General features: G+C 51.0%; 1 long non-coding RNA gene across 1 annotated transcript; it reads left to right on the plus strand.

Annotated features, from left to right (window-relative positions):
• The first annotated feature begins 4,019 nt into the window (after nt 1–4,019).
• LOC116877930 lies at nt 4,020–5,041 on the plus strand. The gene is made up of 3 exons (XR_004384740.1): nt 4,020–4,092; nt 4,414–4,487; nt 4,667–5,041. It is a non-coding gene; the product is annotated as an uncharacterized LOC116877930 (long non-coding RNA).
• The last annotated feature ends 1,630 nt before the right edge of the window (nt 5,042–6,671 follow it).

A 6,671-nucleotide genomic window follows, 5' to 3' on the forward strand; every position in this document is an offset into this window, starting at 1 on the left:
TCAGATCATTGAGTTGAGGTGGAAGTGATTCTGTTCTGCAATGAGATGGTTTGCACCTGAGTATGCTCTTGAGCTAAGATTGTTGCAGAATGAGGTCTCCAGAATGAGCCACCAAAGTCACTGATGCCAGCTCCTGGCTTCTGTGGAAGTCTACACTGAGAAGATGGTGGAGGCCAGAGTCCCAGGCAAGAGCTTGGGTGGCAGGTGACAACAGGGGTGGTGCTGGGAGCTGTGCACAGATAGGAGGCAAGAAGCCAGTTGAATGGCCGAGGGGCTCCTCTCTCAGAGCTCTGCTGGGTCTTTCTGGTGGAGATTCTCAGACATCCACATCGATGTAGACCCAACAGAGATGAAAGCTTGTCTGACTTTTGGCTCATTTTTCGGCAAATCATCACAGTTCACCCCACCTCCTGACCTCTCCAGGCATCTAGGGGATGGAGCCATCAGGCCAAACCACTGAGCATAGATACAGCAAGAAGCACTGTCTTCCTGTGTATTAAACAAACAGGCACTCAGAGCATGTGATCCATGCCAGGCACCTTTCTCAATATTTTTGAAATATTTACCTTATTCCTATTTTAAAATTCTCAGTTATCACTTCCATGGTACAGATGAGAAAAACCTTGTCAAGGTTTATCAAGAGGTTTAGTGGCTTGTCCCAGGTTCTCGCTGCTAATTGGTGACCAAGCTAGGACTAGAACTCGGCCATCCTGGTTCTAGGATCCACACTCTTGCCCACTCAACTGGGCGGCCAAATCTCCTGTCTGGTCTTCAGGGTGAACTATTTCTCAGAGGAAGTGGCGCGAAGCCATTCATTCTCTTCTGGGAAGAGCCCATTTTCACCTCCCAGGTCGAGTCTTGGCTCCCGACTCCAACCTGACAATCCCCAAAAAGCCCCTAGTTGATAAAGGTCTGGATTACTCAGCCTAATCTCCAATCTGCATAGCATCTGGACGTAAATATACATCTGGTTTGGGGTCACGACGTGTCATAGACCACTGCTGGCACCGGAAGTCGATGCAAAGCCTGTTGCCTTCTGGCCTTTGATAATGGCGCCTCCTGCTTGGTGTTGGAAAAATCCCTGATGGCACGACACAAGCAGATTCTCATACCCAAACTGCATTTAGTCATAACACTTCTGACACCAAATGAGATTTTTTCCTCCTGGCACCAAATAGCGGTATCTCTGCCAAGGCTGCTTCTCCAACTCTCTGACACCATCTAACTGGAGTTACTGTCCGATCCCATAGTTAAGGGCTCAGAACCATAAGTTGCCCTCCACCTGAGGCTGGTCCCAATCCCGGGCCTCCCGTACTTCTGACGGATCGGCTGTAAAGCAGGGGTTCCCATGACCCCCTCCTTAGGTTCAGTGCCTTGCTAGAACAGCTCACAGACGCAAGATGCCATTTCAATCATATTTACCCCTTTATTATAAAGGATAAGGCTCAGGGACAGCCAACCAGAAGATCTGCACAGGGCAAGGTATGGAGAAGGCGGATGGAGCTTCCACACCCTCTGAGAGCACTACTCCCTCTCCTAGCACCTGCATGTGTTCCCCCAGCTTGGAAACTCTCCCAGCTCTGTCATTTGGGTGTTTTTATGGTGGATCCATGACATGGGCATGGTTGATTAAATCACTGACCATGGGTGATGAGCTCAATCTCCCCCAGAATTCTGGAGGCAGGGCTGGACATCACAAACCTCTAATGACACCTGGTCTCCTCAGTGTCCAGCCCCCATCTGATTCTATCTAGGGGCCAACCAAGAGTCACCCCATTTTGAGCAAAAGCGCCTCCTGTCACCCACACATTTCTAGAGGTTTCGGAGCTCCGCATCAGGTATCGGAGACAAAACCCAAGAATGTGTTGTTCTCATTGCATCACACTAAGAAAATCTCCTGGAATCATGTCTCTTCTCCAAAATGTGACAAACGGCAAAACTTTCTGGGACAGAAGACGTTCACACAGGACAGCTTCGTGCCATGTTGAAAGGAGTTTGTGAAAATGTCCAAGACAGAACAGAGAAGTGGGAGGTCACTGAGCACCTCTTGCTCATCATAAGGGGAGAAGACCCAGAGGGAAGGCAGGTTTAAAGTGTCCACCGACTTTGTCCCTGTGCCCCTAACTTGCGAGGCCCTTAGGCTCAGTACATTAGAAACTGCTGATATTTTATCCAGAAAGCCTGTGTTTGAGAGCAGGCATGGAAATTGCCTGGTGACCTTTTGCTCTAATGATTATTGCTTTTCTGAATCGTGTAAATCCCCAAGGATCAAATATTAGCAACTGTTTTACTTTTTCTTTTTTATTGCGCTCAATACCAGAATCTTTTTCCTCAGCACCTCTGTGCTGCCTCCTGCCCATGGAGTCAGCTTTCCGGGGTTGTGCTGTGCTGCCTCCTATCACCTCTACTTGTCATAAATAATAGAAACAAATTACTAAGAAAGTACTGTGAGAACACGTCGCCTGCCTCAGCTGGGTCAGTCTGGAACTACTATTTTAGAGAAACTTGTGTGTTTCTTCTCTAAGCAGAGAGGTGACACAGATGGTTGAGGGAAGAGAGAAGAGGAGGAAACAGAGCAGGGTTACTTATAGGAGACCATGGGGGTCCAAGGGCGTCCCAAATGCAGACCCCCAAACCTCACCATTTATGGTGATACCCCCCACCCCCGTGCCATTAGAGGGAAACTGATTCATGTGAGGAGGTTTATAAAAGGAAGGCTATCCAGGGGGAAAGACTCAAGAGAGAGGACTAGGTGCCGGTCTTCAAATGTACACCCCTCTTGCACGAAGAGGCTTTGTGCCTCCAGAGAGTGACATGGAGGGAGGGAGGTTATGTTTCAACATGGAGACCTCAAAAGATGGCTGTGAGCGCACAAGATCTCCTTTTTCAGAGGCAGCAAGTTCTCCACCCCTGCGGGTGTTCAAGTGGTAAAGGAAACTCCTCCAGGGGATGGAAAACCTGCCACCTTTGAGCCCTCTCCTACATCTGCGATTCAAGGGTCTATGAAGACCAGAGAAGTTGGGCTGATTGGTCAAACAGCAAGGGTAAGGAGCACAGAAACTGGAACCACCGCCCCAGGACGGGTTCTTCTTCATTGACAAGCAACTCGTGCTGAGCACAGGGCTTACCTGACGGTAATAACGCCCGGGACTTGGGCGGAGCTTACTGGAGCCATTCTCATCCAAAGGCCCTTCAGCGATAGACTCGGTTTGGCCCCTCAAGATCCCCGGATGTAGCTCTTGCGCCGTGGGGCTGGGATTTGAACCCCAGAAAGCTGACTCCATGGGCCATGCTCTTAATTACTCCCCCAGCCTGCCCCTAGACCATCAGAATGCAGTCTATTGCTTTCCTAGGGTTGTGGGAACAAAGCACTATAAAACTAGGAGACTTAAAACAACAGAAAATAATTCTCTCAAAGTGCTGGAGACCAGAATCCCGAAATGAGGGTGTCCTTAGGGCCACGTTACTTCTGCAGCCTCCGACGGAGGGTCCCTCCTCCCCACTCCAGCTCTGGAGGCCGCAGATGCTCCCTGGTTTAGGAGTGCATATTACTCCAATCTCCGCCACCCCTCTGTACTTCTCTCTTCTTTATAAATCATCAGGCGCACTGGATTAAGACCCAGCCTGGGCCAGTATGACTCGAGTGCGTCTGCAAAGACCCTGCATCCAAAAACCATCACATTCCCGGATACCAGAGGTTAGAACTTCAGGATATCTTTTGGGAACACAATTCAGCCCACAGCCTGTACGGCATCAGAGAGGAAGCAGCTAGAAGTGCTGACTCAGGTTGGCTGTGATGTTCCAGAAAAAAGGACCGAAGCACATTGTCCTCAGTGCTCTGCCTACCCCATTTCCGTTAACCGCGGCGAGGCCACGTCAGGCTCCTCCCCAGGGCTCTTGTGATGCGTTCAGTGCAGCCGGTCAAAGTCTTTTCTGGGATTGTACCTGCATTCCATCCAGATCCACGCAGGTCTTCCTGCCCCACGGAGGGCAGGAGTACCGCCTTGTCACCGAGCTAGGGAGACGCTAGTATTGAAGTCAGTGAGAATCCAGCCACACACAGGAACCTGGCCATGAAGGAACTGGGCTCGGGTTTGGCTGTTTCACCTGCCTCCAGTCCTGTCTATGTGCTCAAACCATCCACCTCCCTACCAGCAATCCCACACATTGACAAACACATCTCTTTTAAACTTCAAGAAAGTAACTTTCCTTGCACACAGGAATGCACATTATTTGGGGCCATAGTCTCTCTGTGCTGAAAAACAAATGAGATCACTGAAGTGTGCACCAGCATTTCCTTGAGACCATGTTTATAATATTCATGAACATGGAAATGTGCAGCCATCTCCCAGAATCCCTCACACGAAGAACCTGCACTCTGTTTGCTATAGGTGGAAAATGCTTCTCTTGCAGGTTCAAAAAAATTCTACCCAGAAGAAAGAACATGGTCTACGGTCTTGGAAGGAAAGTTTAGCTGCCTAGCTCAGGTAGCAAAGTCTTCCAATCCCAACAACCATGTTCACGGAGCAGTAAGTACAGGACAGCATCACAGATTAGGTGAACATCTGCATTGTGCCAGCTGCTGCTCTGATGATTTATGGTGTCGCATGTTAACTCTATCCTTAGCACAGCTTCTGAGTTAGACAAGTTTATTCCCCTTTCACAGATGAGGAGTTCCCTTCAGGGAGAGCATGGAAGTGACTTATACTTCTGCCAGCTATGCAGGAAGATGGAGACTGTAGGATTGGGAAATGCTTTTGTATCAAAGGCACAAAAGTGAAATGGCAATGCCCATGTCACCTGCTGAAAAACAGCTGCGGACACCGTACATGTAATTCATTATTTGAGCAAAAAACTCTTAGGTGGGTAAGACAGCGGTTTCTGTGAATTCTCCAAATGCTATCATTAAAATATTAGTGATAAAAGTCACCAAAAATTGCCAGTTACCCTAATAATATTTATTTAAACTTACTGCCAATTACCCTAAGAGCATATGCTGATGTCTAAATATGCAAGCAGAAAAACAGCTAGTTAACATGCAACTAAGCCTGGAGATAAGAGTTTTCATTTTCATCTCCTTTTATTTTCATTCTCTATATTTTGAGTAATTATAATAATTAGAAAATGAGCTAATAAATTATGAACCTTTAGAATAAAAAGTCTGTTATTCCTACTTCAGCTAAGAAATGAATTGTGAGTGATCTCCCTTGTGATCATCTATTTACAAAAATATATTGTCCAATCCCTTTTGTTTTGTGCCCATCTAAAGAACTGTTAGAAGAAAGGTCTTTGGAATTTTTTCTTTTTTTTTGCCTCAAATTTCTTCAGATCTTGCATTTAAATGTCACGTACCATCATTTTCTCCCTCCCCTGTGCCCATATTCAGGGTGGGATAACCCAAGATCGGGGAGACTAGGAGAGGAAGAGGAAGGCTACCAGGGTTTCCTGGGAAAAGGTTTCTTCCTTTATTGTGAAAGAGAAGTATTCAGGGGTGAAAGGTCTTTCCTAGTTTGGCCCCTTTTCCCCACTATAAATGGGGCTGTGTGAAGCTGGGTTCCTTGACTGTGGGGGTCTTCTCAGAACAGTGAGGTGACAGGCCTGGAGGGGGAAGTCACCGTAGGTGGTGGGGTGGGAGAAAGACGGCAGAATGGAAATACGTACCCTCTGGACATCCTTAGGGCTGTGATCAAACCCGGAACTGTCTCCAGAGTTATGAGGTGACACGATGACACTAGTGACAGGACAGGTGGCTGCCAGTGGCTATTCTGTTGCTCGGTCTGAAACGCAATTCGCTAAACTCATCTGGGCATGCCACTGCCCTCTGAAGCCTCGCTCCAAAACAAAGTCCAAGGCAATGATGGAGCGTTTTCCAAAGGCTTCCTCCCAGGAAAGTGTCCCTAAAGAGTGCAGGGCTGGGGCGGGGAGTGCTGGCTGAGGGACAGGTCGGAGTTGACAGACTCAGGGAGAGCCTGATTCCCTTATTCCATCTGAAAAACGCATGTCGATTTGCACCTGCCTCTACTCGGTCCTCTCAGCCAGTGGGTAACCTTCGCCCAGAACGACATGCTAACGTGGAAAGGGCAACGGCCACGGGCCCGCGGGGACCCGGCCTCCACTTGCTCCGAGGAGGGCTACTGCCCCCCCCCACCCCCTCCCGCGTCAAAGAGACCTGACCGCGCCTCCACCGGCCTGGGCCCGGCCTGCGGCTGCACCGCGATCCCTGAGCTGCCAGGTGGAGCGCCGACGAGGCGCCTTCTGCGGGGGTCCTGCGCACTGCGCTCCGCCCACCGCGCCTCCGAGTCTGCAGGTCGGAGGCCAGAAAACAGGAGGCGCAGGTGCAACGAAATGATGCGCATCCTTTTCTGCGAACCGGCCGCTGCCAGCCCGCTTCGGGACCTCAGCCTGCACCGCCCGCCCGGAGTGCCCGCCCCGCCCACCGCTCCGCGCCCCCGTCGCCCCCCGCCCCGCCCACCGCTCCGCGCCCCCGACCCCCCCGCCCCGCCCACCGCTCCGCGCCCCCGTCCCCCCCGCCCCGCCCACCGCTCCGCGCCCCCGTCCCCCCCGCCCCGCCCACCGCTCCGCGCCCCCGTCCCCCCCGCCCCGCCCACCGCTCCGCGCCCCCGTCCCCCCCGCCCTGCCCACCGCTCCGCGTCCCCCCCGCCCCGCCCACC

The sequence above is a fragment of the Lontra canadensis genome, unplaced genomic scaffold, assembly GCF_010015895.1.
Source record: "Lontra canadensis isolate GAN:19392208 unplaced genomic scaffold, GSC_riverotter_1.0 scaffold54, whole genome shotgun sequence".
Classification (NCBI taxonomy): domain Eukaryota; kingdom Metazoa; phylum Chordata; class Mammalia; order Carnivora; family Mustelidae; genus Lontra; species Lontra canadensis.